This window comes from Pongo pygmaeus, chromosome 7, assembly GCF_028885625.2.
Source record: "Pongo pygmaeus isolate AG05252 chromosome 7, NHGRI_mPonPyg2-v2.0_pri, whole genome shotgun sequence".
In the NCBI taxonomy this organism is placed as follows: Eukaryota; Metazoa; Chordata; class Mammalia; order Primates; family Hominidae; genus Pongo; species Pongo pygmaeus.
This window is the reverse complement of record NC_072380.2, coordinates 84,089,025-84,106,357: the sequence shown is the minus strand read 5'-3', so window position 1 is coordinate 84,106,357 and position 17,333 is coordinate 84,089,025. Positions and strand designations below refer to the sequence as shown.

Genomic DNA, 17,333 nt, shown 5'->3' with positions numbered 1-17,333 from the left:
TGGCTCACGCCTGTAATCCCAGCACTTTGGGAGGCCGAGGCAGGTGAATCACAGGGTCAGGAGATCGAGACCATTCTGGCTAACATGGTGAAACCCCATCTCTACTAAAAATACAAAAAAATTAGCTAGGCGTGGTGGCAGGCGCCTGTTGTCCCAGCTACTCGGGAGGCTGAGGCAGAAGAATGGCATGAACTCAGGAGGCGGAGCTTGCAGTGAGCCAAGATCGCGCCACTGCACTCCAGCCTGGGCAACAGAGCGAGACTCTGTCTCAAAAAAAAAAAAAAAAAAAGAAAAGAAAAGAAAGAAAATAAATACAAAACAAGTATTCTAAAATATATTGGTTCCAATTTATAGAAAAAAGAAATCACACAGAGGTGAGGTCCAAGGCATTATTTTCTGTCAGCCCAGGTTCTCATGAAGTCAAGATTCCAGGAAGAAGTATATGTATCCAAGGACAACTACTATCTCAGGTGGTTCCTGAGAAAACCCCAGTCTGTATTACAAAGCTGTCCTTCCTCCATAACCTTTAATTTTTATAACAATTTTCAAATCTTTTTATTTCCCTGTGGCTTCTGAGCCTCCACAAATAACTTTCTAAAGTCATTCTCTTTCAATGAACAAATACTGACTGGAAGAGTTCTGTGAAAAACAGACACTAAAAATTGGTCTTCCTACTGAAAAAAAAAAGGCCTCCTGAGGAACAGGATTCAGATGAAAATCTAGTGAATTCAACTTGACTGGATTTTCTAAACCACCTATAGAATCTCCACAGGCATTTTAAGGGGGCAAGTTCCAGGTCAATTTATAGTTCTAATTCCATCGAATCTTAAAAATAAAGTTTATATCATGAATGTTTTTGTCAGAAGCGTTTGAGCCAGAGCAGCTCCATCTTGAATAGGAGCTGGGTAAAATAAGGCTGAGACGAAATGGGCTGCATTCCCAGACAGTTAAGGCGTTCTAAGTCACAGGAAGAGAGGGGGTTGGCACAAGATACACGCCATAAAGATCTTGTTGATAAAACAGGTTGCAGTAAAGAAGCTGGCTAAAACCCACCAAAACCAAGATGGCCACAAGGGTGACCTCTGGTCGTCCTCACTGCTACACTCCCACCAGCACCACAACAGCTTACAAATGCCAGGGCAATGACAGGAAGTTACCCTATATGGTCTAGAAAGAGGAGGCATAAATAATCCACTCCTTGTTTAGCATATCATCAATAAATAATCATAAAAATGGGCAACCAGCAGCCCTCAGTGCTGCTCTGTCTATGGAGTAGCCACTCTTTTATTTCTCTACTTTATTAATAAAGTGGCTTTCACTTTACTTTACAGACTTGCCCTGAATTCTTTCTTGCAGGAGATCCAAGAACCCTTCCTGGGGGTCTGGATTGGGACCCCTTTCCTGTAACATTTTTATTGAAAACTAACAACTTCATTTCCGCTACCAACTAAAGTAAAAGAAGGATAACTACATTGGTGCATATACGCATACATAATTTTATGACACTAAGTAATTGTTGATAAACATAAATGTAATCATGTAATTCACCCTCCCTCCACAGCTAAATTCATCCTGGGCTTACTCATACTGTTCTTCACAAAAGCTAAATATGATAACATACTAGACACTTGCACAACCTGTATCTCATCTCTCAGTATTCCTTGATATTGCCTGTGCTTCTGATATACTGAACTGTTTTCAGCTTCTGAAAATGTTATATTTTCTAAAACCTCTCTGCCCCTACACATGCCATGCCTTTTATGTAGAATTCCCCTCCCTCTCCTCTTCTATTCCATGTGAATATTCCTCTTCCACCAAGGTTTACACCCCCAATTCATGCCTGACTTTTGCTGAGTAGTCTATTCTTTCTGTCCCTCCTTTGATCAAGACTGAATTAAGTTATCCTCCTTTGTCTTCCCACAACTTCTTGTGTTATCATTATTTTCCATCATTCCTACTGGAGGGACAATACCATGAGATTAACAACTGGCTGGTTACAAACTGGCAGCCAGAAGAGTGGGTGGGGCAGCTCCTGAGGGGAACCCGTTGCCTCTGCCTAGCAGCTTGTGCAATGGCTTCCAGCACCGGGAGTGCTAGCTTGTACTAGAAGAGGATGGGCACCCCCATCATAAGCTCTGTGGCTCCAGAGGTTGTACAGAGTCAACATACTCAGAGTCAACCATTTAGATTTCCTGTCCCTGGGCCTGGCACAATGGCAAGCACCTACAGCTCTAGCTACTGAGGAAGCTAAAGCAGGAGGGTCGCTTGAACCCAGGAGTTCAAATTCAGCCTGGGCAACATAGCAAGACCCCATCTCTAAATAAATAAACAAACAAATAAAATAAATTAACAGATGTCTTGTCCCCAACCCGAACTTCAGGATCTCAGGTTTTCTTAACCAGTGCTCTGACCTTAACCTGGCAGATGTGCCTTGGCCGAGCATTCAAAATATCTCTGGCATCTATGACTCTATTGGATCATCAGGCTACTGCCTAACTACCTCTGCTCTTTCAGCACAAGAGAGAAGGACCTCTTTGTCACCCTGTAACTGCTTGTTAATGACCCTCTTTCTAGTTATCCTTCTCTGGGGCACTTATACAACTTAGCAATAACTAGCCAGCTCTGCAGACTTTGTAGGTGTTCTTCCAAATGCTCAAATCATCACATCTGTAATCATTCTACTTCATCTGGACATTTCTCCAGTTCACCACCTGAGAAATTAAACTCCAGGGACTACCTGTGTCTTCCATGGCACTCGTGATGGTATTCTCTTCACCTGCCAGGTGGCGACAGATCCAGTTCCAAACTCCATGTTACTCCTGTTTTCTTGGACCACTCTCAGAATTACTTGTATTAAAAAACCTTTGAGAAGCAGATGCCAAAATGAGGTGAGATGTGCAACAGATTTATTGAAGGAAATATCCAGAAGGGAAAGAGTTAGAGGAGGTGGGACAGCCTTTGGACCGGGATTCAGGTGTAAACCCTGTAAAGGAGAGAGGCAAGGAAGGAGGGTTACGTAGGAAGAGCCACAGACTGGAATGCATTTCTAAAAGTTTTAGCTCAGCTTGTGGGGAGTCCTTGAGCAAAAGTTGCCCAAGTCAGACATTGCAAAAGTTAGGCATTAGCCAGGAGCAGCCTATGGGAAATGGTAGCCTGGCAGGAACACAGCGGTAGGCTCAAATCTCAGCACCTGAAGCCATCCATCAAACACCTCCTCTAGCAGACATGTGAGGGGCATACTTTCATAGCCACCACAGTCACCCCGTTGGTAAATGACTGGCCTTATTATAAAATATAGATGGGTAGTTTAACTGTGCATAGTTTCTATATGTATGAATTTCAGTTACAATTATTTAGTTAAATAACAACAATCCTCCAACAAATTTCATGGTATATTAAGTGGGAGTAATTGCATAAAATACAGACTTTGCTGTCAGCTCTTTTCCCACATACCATTACATTAATAGCAGATGTTTATCATAATCAATGGACCACTAATGCTACTTCTTCCAGTCTGTTTGTGATGGGTCACTGAGTCTCAGTTATTCAGTTCATGCACAGAGAGCAAAGTGTGTGTTGGTATCAGGGCCATGTCTCCCAGAGGTAAACCCATGTGACATTTACACAAATGGATAATCAGAAAAGGAAACTGGCCAACAAACATGAAAGTGAAACACACACACACACAAATAGAAAAAGTGATGATGCTAGAAGTGAAATTTGTATTGAATGTAAATAGAGTTCTAGAAGAAATAGCTGATTATGGAATGCTGACACTGCCACTGATGGAGAGACTCTAGATTTACAGACAGAAGAACATGGTGAAGACGAACTTACCAACATAAATGCAAAAACTTGTAGCGATGAAAAGGATGAAGATCTCCCAGAGGAACTGATGCCATTAAAAATCTTTACCTTAAATGGATACTCAGAGATACTTCACAAGGTTGAAAGTGCAAAGGATAAAATGTTGGAAGCTGATCCAAACTTAGAATGGGGTGTCAAGATTCACCAAAGCCTAGAAAAAAATGCTCACTCAGTACTATAAGTTATACATGAGAAGACAAACATTGCTCAAACTATTCTTCATAAGTTCTTTTACAAAAGTATAAAAGTTTAAGTCCCATTTCTAATGCTTTAAATTACAGCATACTAAAAAATACTTTTATCATGTTTTTTAATTTCCTTATACATTTATAAACAACAGTAAAAGATTTCAGTGTTTTGACAAGAAATTTTAAAGGTCACAGAACAATAGTAATTTTTCACCATTAATTATTAAGACTACTATGTATGGTTTCAGCTCATACAGTCATTTTTATGATCCTGTCTAGAGCAAGGAGTGCCTGCATATATCATTGACTTGACCATGCTTGCTTTTCCTCAGTAATTAATGGTCACTAAGGATTTGGATAATTGGGCAGGACAAAATATGTGATAACAATTCAACATAGAAAATTAATAAAATTATAATAACGTTCAGCAGTTTTAACCACATGCGATTTGTAACATAGCCAAATGTCACGTTACATCACATGAAAAGTTTTTCTAACATTTTTAAAGGTTAGGAAATCAACAATTATTATCTGACCACTGAATTCTGAAAGTTCAATAAGAAAGTTGAGGCATTTTCCCCTAGCTATTTACTGTAGAAATACCTTTTCAATGAGTAAATGACATTGAGCAGCATATAAAAAGAGACTTTCCTCAGAGACACAAGTTAGAACTCCTTTCATGGCTTCTGGTTACTGTCAAGATGGTACATACACTGCTAGCTTCCCCCCTAAAAATAAACCTGGAGAAACCATAGCAGCCAAAGAGAAGCCTGGACTCCAGGAAACAATAGAAACAACTTCCCCTGCTGATACTACAGACCACGTTGAGCTGATGTGCCTAGGAGCTGAGCAACTGCAGCCGGGGGCTGTGTGTTGCCCAAGTGGCAGTGAAAGGATAAGCTGGATGGAATTGTTTAATTCTCTGTCCTTCATCCCGTATTTTTTTTTTTTTTTGAGTTCGTACGGTAACTACTCGTTCATTCCCTAGAAATGGCACAGACAGCCCAAAGCACCAGGGTTGGTGTTCCGTACCAGGGTGGTTCAAAAGCCCTGCCTGTGAGAACAATTAATGAAGGCAGGTAGTGGGTGCTGGCTAAGTAGCTGCCCTTGGGCATTTGGTTCTCCAACCCCTTCACCTCCAAACTTGCATGGTTGCTGGAATACCTCCCCAGGAGACTGATTTTCCCTAGTGCAGGATCTTTCTAAGTGTGCAAAGGTAAAATCCTGCCCAAGAGAGTTGCCTGGTACAGTAGAAGCAACAACGGTCACCAAGAGTAAATTTTGGTATTAGGGCCCATTCTCCTTGAGGTTGTCTGGTCCCTTCTGTTCCAAAGCTGCTACAGTTTGTGGCATGAACTTCAGTTTCTTCCCCATATATGTTTTCTGACCGAGCAGCTGATACCTCTAGGGACCATCAGAAGCCCAATTAATTCTGAAGACAAAAAGCTAAATATATGCCACTGAAGCAGAGTTGTGAAAATCAAGAATTTCCAATATCCTGATAAGAATATTTAAAGGAAAGATCATAGGGAGTATTTGTAACATAAATCAAGAACCAGAAATAATCAAAAAGTGGAAATATTAGATAAATAAAATACAAACACTGACATAAACAGCATGGTAGATGGGACAAACAATAGGATGGGTGCAGTTGAAGAATTTTAAAGAGATAGAAAGCCTGATTCAGTAATTCTCCGAGAAGAAAATTTTAAATATGTAAAAAGAGAAAACATAGACAAAGAGAAGTAATAGATATAAAAGATAGATGTAGAAGTGCCAACATACGCATGATAAGAGTACCAGAAAGAAAGCATACGAAGAGAAGAAAAAATCTTTGAATAAACCTAATTTTTTTACAATTAATAAAAGATAAAGACTTCTATTTGAATGTGTTAAACAGTACAGATAAGAAGTGGGGGGATTTAACAAGAGAGACTTAAAAATATCAAAAGAAGTGAGGCTTAAGAATATCAAATACAAAGAGAGATTCTAAAAGCATGCAGAGGGAAATAACAGATCATCTACGAAAGAATAAAAATAAAGTTGCGATCAGACTTACCAACAGCAATGCTAGATACACAATACACTAATATTTTATGTATTAAAGAAAAATAACTTTATTCCAGAATTTGATAACAAGCTAAAATGTTACTAAAATATGAATGTGTAATACAAATATTCAGTGACACATCAGGCCTCAGAAGATTTTCTATGCAAAGATCTACCTTGAAAACACTCTTAGAGAAAGTATTCAAATAATGTGAAGAGAAAAATTTAGGAAGTAGTTCATGAGTTATTAATTGTAAAAGAAATCAATGACCTTTGAAGTTTATCATTCCTTGAAATGATAAAGCAAAATAATGAGACGAGTAAGGCTCAAAGTAACAAAAGGAAGTATGTCTATTAACAACCTGTAAATAAACTTTTACAGTATCAATATAATGTGGTGCTGAAGGAGACAATGTTCCAGGTTCTTGTTTGTTAAAACTTAATATGTTTAAGAATTCAAGAAAAGTGAATAAAACTGAATATGAGTTCGAGGCAAGTAACTACAATAGAGACAAAATTATAAGGTTTAACTTTTAGAATTATAGAAGAGAACTTGAACTATCAAATGGAAAGCCACCTCAAAAAAGGAAAAAGGAAAGGAAAGATATAAAATGAAATTTAAGAAATAAATTCTAACATGAAGTAATTTCAATAAATGTATATGAGTCACATTTGCTAATTAAGAGACAGAAGTTCTCATATTGGATACAAAAAAATCAAACCAATTAATATATTATCCAGAAGGGACACACTTAAAACAGAAGATACAGAGAGGTTGAAAATAAAAGTAAGAAAAAAGATAGACCAAAAAATGTATATCAAAAGATTCCTAAGGAAGCAATTGTACTACATAACACAATATAATGACATAAAGGGAAATGTTAAATAATGGCTAAAGGAACAAAGAAAAAAAGAAGATATTATAAACCTACATGGACAGTCTCAAAATAGCAAAAGGAAAATCTGATAGTATTTCAGATGGAAAAATCAATGATTATAGCTAAAGATTTTAGCACATCCATCTCATAAACTAATTCAATCAAGTAGACATAAACTAAGTAGAGATATCAAGGAAATGCCAATATACTTAACACTCTCAAGCTTTTAGACATGTATAATACTCTGTACCACACAGAAAATAGTCAAGGAATATTTACAAGAGCAAACCACACATTAACCACATAAGGAACTCAAAACTTAGGACTAAATAAATCTTAAATGATAGATAACATACAGAATTTAGTTTCCCTCTTATAATAAAATAAAACTATGAGTTAGTAATAAAATGATAGTTTTTAAAATAAAAAATAGAAACCAAGTCATGTATTTCTAAATAATCCTCGCAACCAGAAGGAAATCACATAGGAAATTAAGAAATCTCATTACAGAGATCTTCCTTACTATTTATAAGCTTTTTACATGATCTAAGACTTCCACAAATGTGCCACAAATCCCAAAGCTAACCCCAAACAGATTCCCATTTTCTTGAAATTATCAGACCCCAGATATTGTAAGGAACTGGTTGAAAATGGCAAAGGCTATGACAGTGTCTTCTTAGCATGGATGATTCCTGAAGGTTCCATCCTCTTCCTAATCTACTTTGAAAAATATTAGACCACTCTTGTTAATATATTAATTGTAATCTAGCTACCTATTTGACCTTTCAGGATCTCTTTTTTTCTTTGGGGTTTTTCATAGAAATTTCTTTGGGGTTTTTCATAGTCTATAGCTTTCATATTAAATTAATAGCAAGTAAAAACGAGTTTTATAAAAGTCAACAACAAAAATTCATACAATAGTTAAAAATTTAGTCACATGTGAAACTCATGAGGACAATTTTACTCTTTGTATAGAGAATGAAGAAAGAAAAATATATTTAGACAGAAAGCTGTAAGAGCAGAATAACAGAAGAAAGAAAGTTAGGGTGGAAAGTGAGTGGGCTGCAGAAATAATTCATGACTTGGAGATGGAGAAAGCCATAGGACAGAAATGAAAGCACATTAAACATGCTGGACAGAGAATATTATTTAATTCCTAAGTGTTGTTGTTCAAAAGAAAAAATACTAAAAAGGAACACTAAATAGCATAAGACCCTGATAAGACCTGTATTCACTCCTTCCTTCCTTCCTTCCTTCCTTCCTTCCTTCCTTCCTTCCCTCCCCCTTCCTTCTTTTCATTCTTTCCCTCTTTTTCTCTTTTGTTTTGGACACAGGTTTATTAGGGACATTCACAGCCTCTCACAGAGCAAAGTTCACTTTTCCTGTACTCATATTACCTCTCTAAGGAGGAGATTTAGCTTCAAGATATAGTCCAAAACAATGTACTTGCCTCTGTCTGCTGCAAATCCAAAAATAGGGAGTTCATTATATCCCTAGTTTTTATTTGAGATTTTGACTTCCTGAACCGGAACCTATGGTCCCACTTACAGGTTACCAAACCAGGTAAGTGGAAGGTCTCAGTTACATTGGTATCATTAAAAGCAAAACAAGGACTGGAGTTATGCATGTATAATTTTTTGAAAGGTAGTCAGTAGGCTGATTTTTGTGAGGGCCATATACAAGTATGAACCAGGACCTGCTGTGATTTTCTTCTCAAATAAATACCTGCTGAGGATCATAAATCACCCATATTTTAGATTGATTGAGTATGTGTGTTTTTACCAAAGGCTGATAGGAGCAGCAGAAACAGCTCAACTGGTTTCTGAAATGAACAATTAAATCCAGTGTTTACCTCCTTAATGTATCATGGACTGTATATTGGACCCAAACATCAGCAAAATTTATGAGCTTTATTGAATTAATTTCTAGTTCCAAATTGTATAGATCCTATGTCTTTAACTACAGGTGCCATACCATAACTATAACACCTTCTCAGTGGCTTGAAAGGGTTTGTGTTTGTTTGTTAAGGCTTAACCACCAGGAAGTGGTTTCAGCACAGGCCTATGGGGGAAAGGTGATTTCATGGTTTTTCAAATACATTTATATAAGTGATTTCTACCACCTTCATCCAACTCATCCAAAAAAACCACCTGGGTGATAGTTATCCACTCTTAGAGGGTTATTTAAATACTTTAAAAGTATGTGAGAGAAAAGTCCTTTACAATTAAACAAGATCGTCTGTTGATGATGGTTCTTTGTGACTGACTGTATAGACCACATCCTATGCTATCCTAATTGGTCAAGCAGGCGAATGATTTCACTGTTGCTCCTAGATTGACCTAACATTCCAAATACAAACAACCACTCTTTCTTTGGAAGCAAGGAGGTGCATTTTTACCCACTGTCTCATTTCTCTAAGAGTAACACGAGCAAGTAGATTCAGTATGTGCATTTAGTATTTTAGAAGCCTAAGGCAAGGTAAGAGGTATGCCCCCAGCTACTTTATGGAAGAGGAAGCCCATGGGTCTCTCTAGAACACAGATGCCCTGATCATAGGAGAAATGGGATGGGATGTGGAGTCATTCCTTGTTCTGATGGTAAACAGGGAGCATCACACAGCTAGGGAGAACCTTTCTAAGTTCTTTCTCACCCACCAGGGCAGTCATATAAATTAGTACCCCCAAAAAAGGCCTCATCTGGTGAAAACACTATCCACCGTCCTCTCTGGACACTATAGTGGAAGTAAAATGAACAAATTTAGGAGATGATTCTTCTTGCTACCATAAATTACTCAGTATTTAACGACAAGGCACTATTCCCAGAATGTATTACATGCAACTTGCAAGTGAAAAAAATTTTATTGCCCTTTAAAAGAGACTCAGGAAAACATACAAATCCTCTCTAACAAGAGGATACTTATGGTCCCAGATTACTCCACATGCCAAGTGCATTTCCTCCCCACGTGCATCAGGATGTGGTCAGTCTAATACAGGTCTTTATATAATCAGTGATTGTGAAAACGGTCTTTCTGCTTTCTCAAAGAAGATAGAAACCCATGTCCTTTGCTAAGTACACAGGACACAATTCTCTCTCTGCCATATGAATTAAATTCTCCTGATCTCATCTAGAAGACACAGCTGAAATATACTGTCACTCGTTATACTGAAATTCGCTTTCAGAATTATAATATATTCATTCTGCCATTACCTGTCTTAAGTTTCTTTCGTTCTACCTTTCTCTGACTCCCTGTTTACACTGGAGTTGTAGGTTGTCTCCCCCTTATGATCCTTTATTCCTTGTTTCCCATTTCCCTAAATCATTAAAATTACATTATTTTCATAATGGCTTATGAAAGCTCTTCAGCCTGGGGTATTCACAGGTACTTGGCATATAATCAAACCTGCTGAATCGCCCTCAGAACAGGTTTTGGTACAGTCTGGTGCAGTTTTATATTTTCTGTTTTCAGAGCTGCCCAAGATTTCAAAAGGAAGTCTATAACACAGAAAGATTTTAAGGCCAGGTCTTACATTAAATTAAAGGAAAGAATGTGTCAAGGGATTTCTCAGCAAGGCATAGTACAAGAGGAATGGAAGTCTGCTCCAGCTATGGAAAACTGTGGGGAAGTTTGAAAGGAGAAACCAGACTGAATTGGGGCAAGTTCCTCTGCCATGCTGAGTGACAGTTACTCTCATTGAGACAAGGTAGAAGACAAATAGGTATTGTTTGTAAACTCTAAATGGTTGTAAACTTAAATTTTTTCATTTAAAAATATTATCCTACTGCTTTAATTGCTCAATAAATTCGTTAAAGTGACTAAGAGGACTCTTACTTAATTCCTTCAATATGGCAAGACAAGTTTTTAAAAAGGAAAAAAGAAAACAACAACTGAATTTGAACAGCTTGAATTCCCATTAACAAAAGACAAACTGGCAAAATAATTTAGGGTCCTCAGTGCTTATTATTGGAAACCAGCCACTCATCTTGGTCTTTGCACAGTAGTAGAGACTGAGCTAATTTACTGAAACCAGTGAACAGAGTTGCACTTGTGTGGTGTGAAGGTGATGGGCTTTCAGATAAAGTTGCTTTGAGTGGAAATCAGTGTAAGGAACACCTGGCCTAACTCCCAGCAGCACATTAGTTAGAAACTAGAGAAAGACCCACTTTTAGAACCACTAATGAGCCCCAGGTGAAAACTCTGTTAACTAGACAGCTCCTTTTTTCAAAATTTCCAAAGTTTTGATTGATAAGCAAATTGCTTAGGATTCCTAATCTTCCATTACATTAAAACATAACCTTTGTTGTTTTTTTTTCTCCCAGGAAACACATTTTTGTCTCTAGCTACCAAATGGGTATCATTAATTAGAGTATATCAGCTTCCACGTGGGGAATACTTGGTGAGACAAATGTACTTACTTGTGGTAGTTTGACTCTACAGAGTGTTTATGATCCAAAAAAGTAAAATGGGAATAACTATGGGGTTTGAAGTGGCTAATTAAACACATACTGTTGCATTTTTCTACATTTCCAACATTGTTGCATCTGACAACAAATACAATTTTAAAGTATCTTTCTCTATTTTAAAAGAAAATAGATGCCTATTTAAATTTGTAATTAAAATGTGAAAATATCCAGTTACTGTCAACTCTCAGGTGCTGAGAAGCACTGGCTATAAGGAAAAATAACCCAAGTGTGATTCATTGTTGTTTAGCATTATTTCTTCAACATATATTTAGCACATACACTGTTACCAGGTATTAAGAAGAAATATACACATATATAAGGAATTATTTAGTCATATTGCACGCTTTTACTAAAACCAAAGTCTCATAGATGTATTGCAACATGTTGACGTCTGTTTTAGTTTGAACATTATTTATTCAAAAAGTTATTTTTTGAAACCTATCATTCACTGGGCAGCACAGCAATAGCTAAAACAGATAGGGTCAATGCATTCATGAGTTCATAGTATAGTGGTGTTGATAAACACCAAACAAATAAATGTGGAAATTGCTATAATTATGACTAAGCTCCATAGATGAAATGTCTAGTGTACAATGAGAGTGTGTATAACAGAGGAACTTAATATTGACTGAAAAATCAGGGAGGACTTCTTTGAGGAAGTAATGGTAGGTTAAAACCAGAAAGATAAACAGAAATTAGCCACGTAAAGAGAAAGGAAAAAAAGAGCCTTCCACATAGCAGACAAGGCCTTATCAAGGCCCTTGAGGCAAGAAGAAACTTGGAATCGAACACCTAGAAGAGAGAAAAGGCAGGAATCTCTGTAATGGTTCACATTTCGCTGCCTTTTTAAATGAGAGTGCTGAACATGTAACACATTTTTTCTGACTTTTCAAGTCATCATTTTAATCATCAATAATTATGCTGTGCTAAGAAAGGGTATCATTAGGAGTTATAAAGATGATCCTGAGATAAATGCTTCCAAATAATTGTGCTTCTTAAGTTCTTATATTTAAGGTGTCTGGTTTTCCTATATTTATTTTTGTCGTCAATACAACTTTTGATTTCTAATAGCATTTATGCTATTAACATTGCTCTTATTGTTAATTGTTATCTTATAATCTGCTGTGGTCGGCAAATATAGATTATATATATCTACTGGACATGTGAAGAAGCAGGAAAAAATGTGACCCATAGTCAAATTTAAAATCTGTCCAGGAGAAACAGACAAAGGAATGAAAAAAACAATTTTTTTTTTGCAGTAAGGATGTAAAAATGGCTACTACAATTATGTACAAGGATTTTTTAGAAACATGTATATAATAATGATAAGGATTAAAGATATAAAAATAATCAAATGAAATGTCTGGGGTTATACATATGAAATAAAAAAACTAAAAAATTGGATAAGTAGAAGAACTTGTTAGACTCAACAGAAGAAAAACATCAAACAAGAAACAGAAGAAAAAGGTAAGCAACAGAAATTTTTCAAATATAAGTACAGAAAAACTAAAAAGACTAAAAAGTTTAACAAAACTTCAGAATTATGGAACAATATCAAGAGGTCTATCATATTTACAGAGTTCAAGAGGAAATAGGCAAGAAGAGGGTACAGAAAAAAAATTTAGAGAAATAATAACTGAAAAATTCCAAACTTGGTGAAAAATATAAACTAAACCCACAAATCTAAGAAAGTCACTGAGTCCAAAGCAAAATAAATACAAATAAAACCATACCAAGGAAGATCATAATCAAATTTCTGAACATTTATGTTAAAGTTATGAGAAAAATTACAGAAAATTATAAAAGCAGATATTTTTAATAATCACATACAGAGGAACAAAGGTAAGAGTGAGTCCTGACTCCTTATGTAAAAACACAGGCAAAGCAGAAGACAAGAAAATGACATATTTAAAGTATTGAAAAATTCTACTTAAGCTGTAGAAAGCTAGAAAGAGCATTCCTCCTATACTAGCAACAAGAAAAATGTAGGTAATTTCCCAAATCATATTTTTTCCTGTGCTCATTAGAACTAAAAACCTGGGGCTACTTACTAGCCTGACATCTAAGCAAAGATAAGTGCTTCCACAGACAGGCTTACCTGGGTAAGGGCATGGGAAAAAGACACTGTTAGCCAAGGAGTTGGTAAAATTTCAGCTGTAATATCTGAGATACTGTTAAGATGAAGAACAGAGTGAAAGTATAGATCTTCTTGGAATCACAGACACAATAGGAGTTTGCATCCACTCACAGGCTCTTCTTGTCCACAGATCTCACTGGGTGCTCATAAGCGGTATTGGGGAAGGAGAGAAGACCTGGAACATCTCCCTTGTGTGTAAGTCTGGAGAAAAGAACAGATGCCAGTGTGGAAAGGCATGAAGTCTTAACCAAATTCTTCTTCCTATTAAATAAAAAGCCTTAAGCCAGTAGGGGAAGAGCAGAAAACTCTGTCACCCCTAGGGCCAAAGCCAGGACTCAGGTGAGGTAAGCAAAGCATCCAGGGGGCAAAAAAGAAAAAGGCATTCACTTCCTGGTTTGTGCAGTGTCAGCTGTGCATTTGCACAAATCTGAGAGTGAGGATTTCCTGAAATATTGTGCCCTAGGTACATTGCTTCCTTCACCCAGGCCCCAGCATTCAAAGGCACAAGTGAAAACTTATTGCAGCCAGGGGAAAGAAGCGGAACAAAATTGACTACTACCCCTGAGTAAGAGGTTGAAACTAACATGGACGTAGAACATAAGAGAGCCTTGGCTGGGCGCAGTGGCTCACGCCTGTAATCCCAGCACTTTGGGAGGCCTAGGAGGGCGGATCACCTGAGGTCAGGAGTTCGAGACCAGAATGACCAACATGGAGAAACCCCATCTCTACTAAAAATACAAAATTAGCCTGGCAAGGTGGTGCATGCCTGTAATCCCAGCTACTTGGGAGGCTGAGGCAGGAGAATCACTTGATCCTGAGAGGCAGAGGTTGCGGTGAGCCAAGATCACGCCGTTGCACTCCAGTCTGGGCAACAAGAGCGAAACTCCGTCTCAAAAAAAAAAAAAGAGAGAGAGAGAGCCTCTAACACTGAGGAGACATGATCACTGAGAAAGCCCTAAACACTAAGACCCTAGGGGCACATGGCTTGCCTAAGACTGAGGCTGAACCAGAATCACAGAAAATGTCTACCATTTTTCTACCACCAAGCCAGCAAGTCTTGAACAACACGTAACATCAGTTTACCACTTTGGGACACACAGAGCATAGAGAGACATCTCTGAAGTGCATAGGAAAGTCTAAAACTGGGAGTGAAATATGAACATTATGAAAAACCCTCAGCAATCCAGTCCTCATCCCTGATCACAAAGTAATGCCAGAAACATTGGAAGACAGTGATGCATTAAGAGTAATCGTAGCAACATCACCACCCAAATCCAGCTTGGCTCCTAACCAGATATACCTTAAACCCCACATCAAAGACCTAGGAGAAGAAAAGCTGTGCCCATTTTCAGGCACAAGTAATAATAATCTCAGTCTGTACTATCCTACATATTATGTCTTGATTTCAATCAATTATTATAATATTTTTCCAAAGGGAAAGAAAAAGAAAAAACTGACTGTCAAGAAACAAAGCAATCAACAGGACAATATTCAGTTATGACACAGGTGTTTAATACATCAAACAGAAAAAATTTCTATGATTCACAATGGGATACCATTATACACCTAGTGAAATGGCTAAAATTAAAAAATAAAAACTGATAATACCAAAGATGTGTAACAACTGGAATTTTCAAAATGTGTGCAAAATGATAAAGCCACTTCAAAAAACAGTTTAAAAAGTTAAATATGTACGTACCATGTGTCCCACTAATCCTACTCCTACATATTATCCAAATGTATTAAAAATTTATGTTCACACAAAAGTCTGTACATGAATGTTTACAGCAGCTATACTCATAGTGCTAAAACTGGTAGCCTAGATATTCTTCAACTGATAAGTGGATAAAAAAATGGTACATACATTCAGTGGGATAATACAACAGTAAAAAGGAGTAACTTATCAAATTAAATAACAACATGGACAACACTTAAATGTATTTTTCTAAATGAAATAACCCCAAATATTATATATTATATTATTCCATTTATATGACACTATGGAAAAGGGAAAATTATAAAGATGGAAAACAGATTGGTGCTACCAGGAGTCCATATTACATAAACAAACAAAGAAGGGACAAGTCACCTTTACAAAATAATTCCAGTCAACAAATGTAGACAAAATGAAAAAAAGAGAAAATAACCATCAAAACATTACAGTAACAATTGCTGCCGATAAGGTCTATCTATGAATGCTAAAATTCATGGACAAAAATTTAAGGAGAAATAGGATATCTGTATAGTCTCTAAATGTCTCCCCCAAAATATTTATTAATTATAAAGAAGGAAATATTAACTTACAGTGGAGAAACCTGACAGATACCACCTAAACTCTGTCATGAATGTTAACATCACTAATAAAATATATTGATACTATGAACTCCCTGATACAATGCACTGAGAAAAGCCCATCACCTCTGTGGTGTACTTCCACAAAATCAATACTCTCAATCAACACTGGAGAAAACTACCACCAACAAAAAATGGAAGGATATGCTACAAAAACCTGAATAGTAGTTTCCAAAAGCATTAAGGTCATTAAAGAAAAGGAAAGACTGAGAAATTGTCACAGGTTGGAGGAGACTAAGGAGACATGACAACTAAATGTAATGTGGCACCCTGCTGGGATCCTGACCAAATAAGGACTTCAGTAGAAAAAAAAATTGTGAAATTTGAATACATTCTGTAGTTTAGTTAATAGTACTGTGCCAATCTTAATTTTTTTGTTTTGATCATTGTACCATACTTACATAAGATATTAATATTAGGGGAAGCTGGGTTAAGTACATATAGGAACTCTTTGTACTATTTTTGCAATTCTTCTGTAAGTCTAAAATCACTACAAAAGAAGAAATTAAAATAATAATAGTTATTAATGTATTAAAGTTTCTAGTAAAAAATATAGCCAGCATTCATAAACAGATGGTGGAATTTCAGCAGATAGATAAAAACTAAAAGAAAGAAACAAACAGAAATTATACCAGATACAAAGGTTGCCTTTGAGGGATGTACTGCTAGACTTCAGACAACTGAAGAAAAAATCAGTGATTTTTAAAGATAGCTCAATAGAAATTACCCAAACTGAGCTAACACATAAAAATAAATAGTTAAAAATAAAAAAGCAGAACAGAACATTCAAGAACTCTGGGACAAAGTCAAGTGGTCTTATATACTACCCTTGGAATCCCAGAAGGAGAAGAGAGAAATAAAGCAGAAAAACATTTTAAAGTAGAATGGCTGATAATTTCTCCCAAACAATGAAAGATATCAAACCACAGACCCCAAGAACAAAAGACAACAACAAGCAAGAGAAATATTGAAGTACTGGGGAGGGAGAAAAGAAAAGGACACTATAGCATTCTATATCCACAAAAATGTCCTCAAAAATGAAGGTAAAAAAAATTCAAACAAACAAAAGCTGAAAGAATTTGTTAACAGCAGGAATTTATTATGAAAAAATGTTAAAAGTTCTTCAGTTGGGGAATTGAAACAGCTCCAATCTACAGCTCCCAGCATGAGCGATGCAGAAGATGGGTGATTTCTCCATTTCCAACTGAGGTACCGGGTTCATCTCACTGGGGCATGTCGGACAGTGGGTGCAGGACAGTGGGTGCAGCCCACCAAGGGAGAGCCAAAGAAGGGTGAGGCAATGCCTCACCCGGAAAGCACAAGGGGTCAGGGAATTCTTTTTCCTAGGCAAAAGAAGCCATGACAGACAGCACCTGGAAAATCGGGTCACTCCCACCCTAA

The 17,333-nt window shown here is 36.9% G+C and overlaps 1 long non-coding RNA gene across 1 annotated transcript in view; it reads right to left on the bottom strand.

Annotated features, from left to right (window-relative positions):
* Window positions 1–2,767: 2,767 nt before the first annotated feature.
* The window catches only part of LOC134740018 (uncharacterized), a 107,572-nt gene continuing 93,006 nt past the window's right edge, over window positions 2,768–17,333 (bottom strand). The window contains exons 2-3 of the long non-coding RNA XR_010127232.1: window positions 3,838–4,018; window positions 2,768–2,983 (exon numbers count right to left, since the gene is read on the bottom strand). This is a non-coding gene — a long non-coding RNA (uncharacterized LOC134740018). The remainder of the gene's footprint in view (window positions 2,984–3,837; window positions 4,019–17,333) is intronic.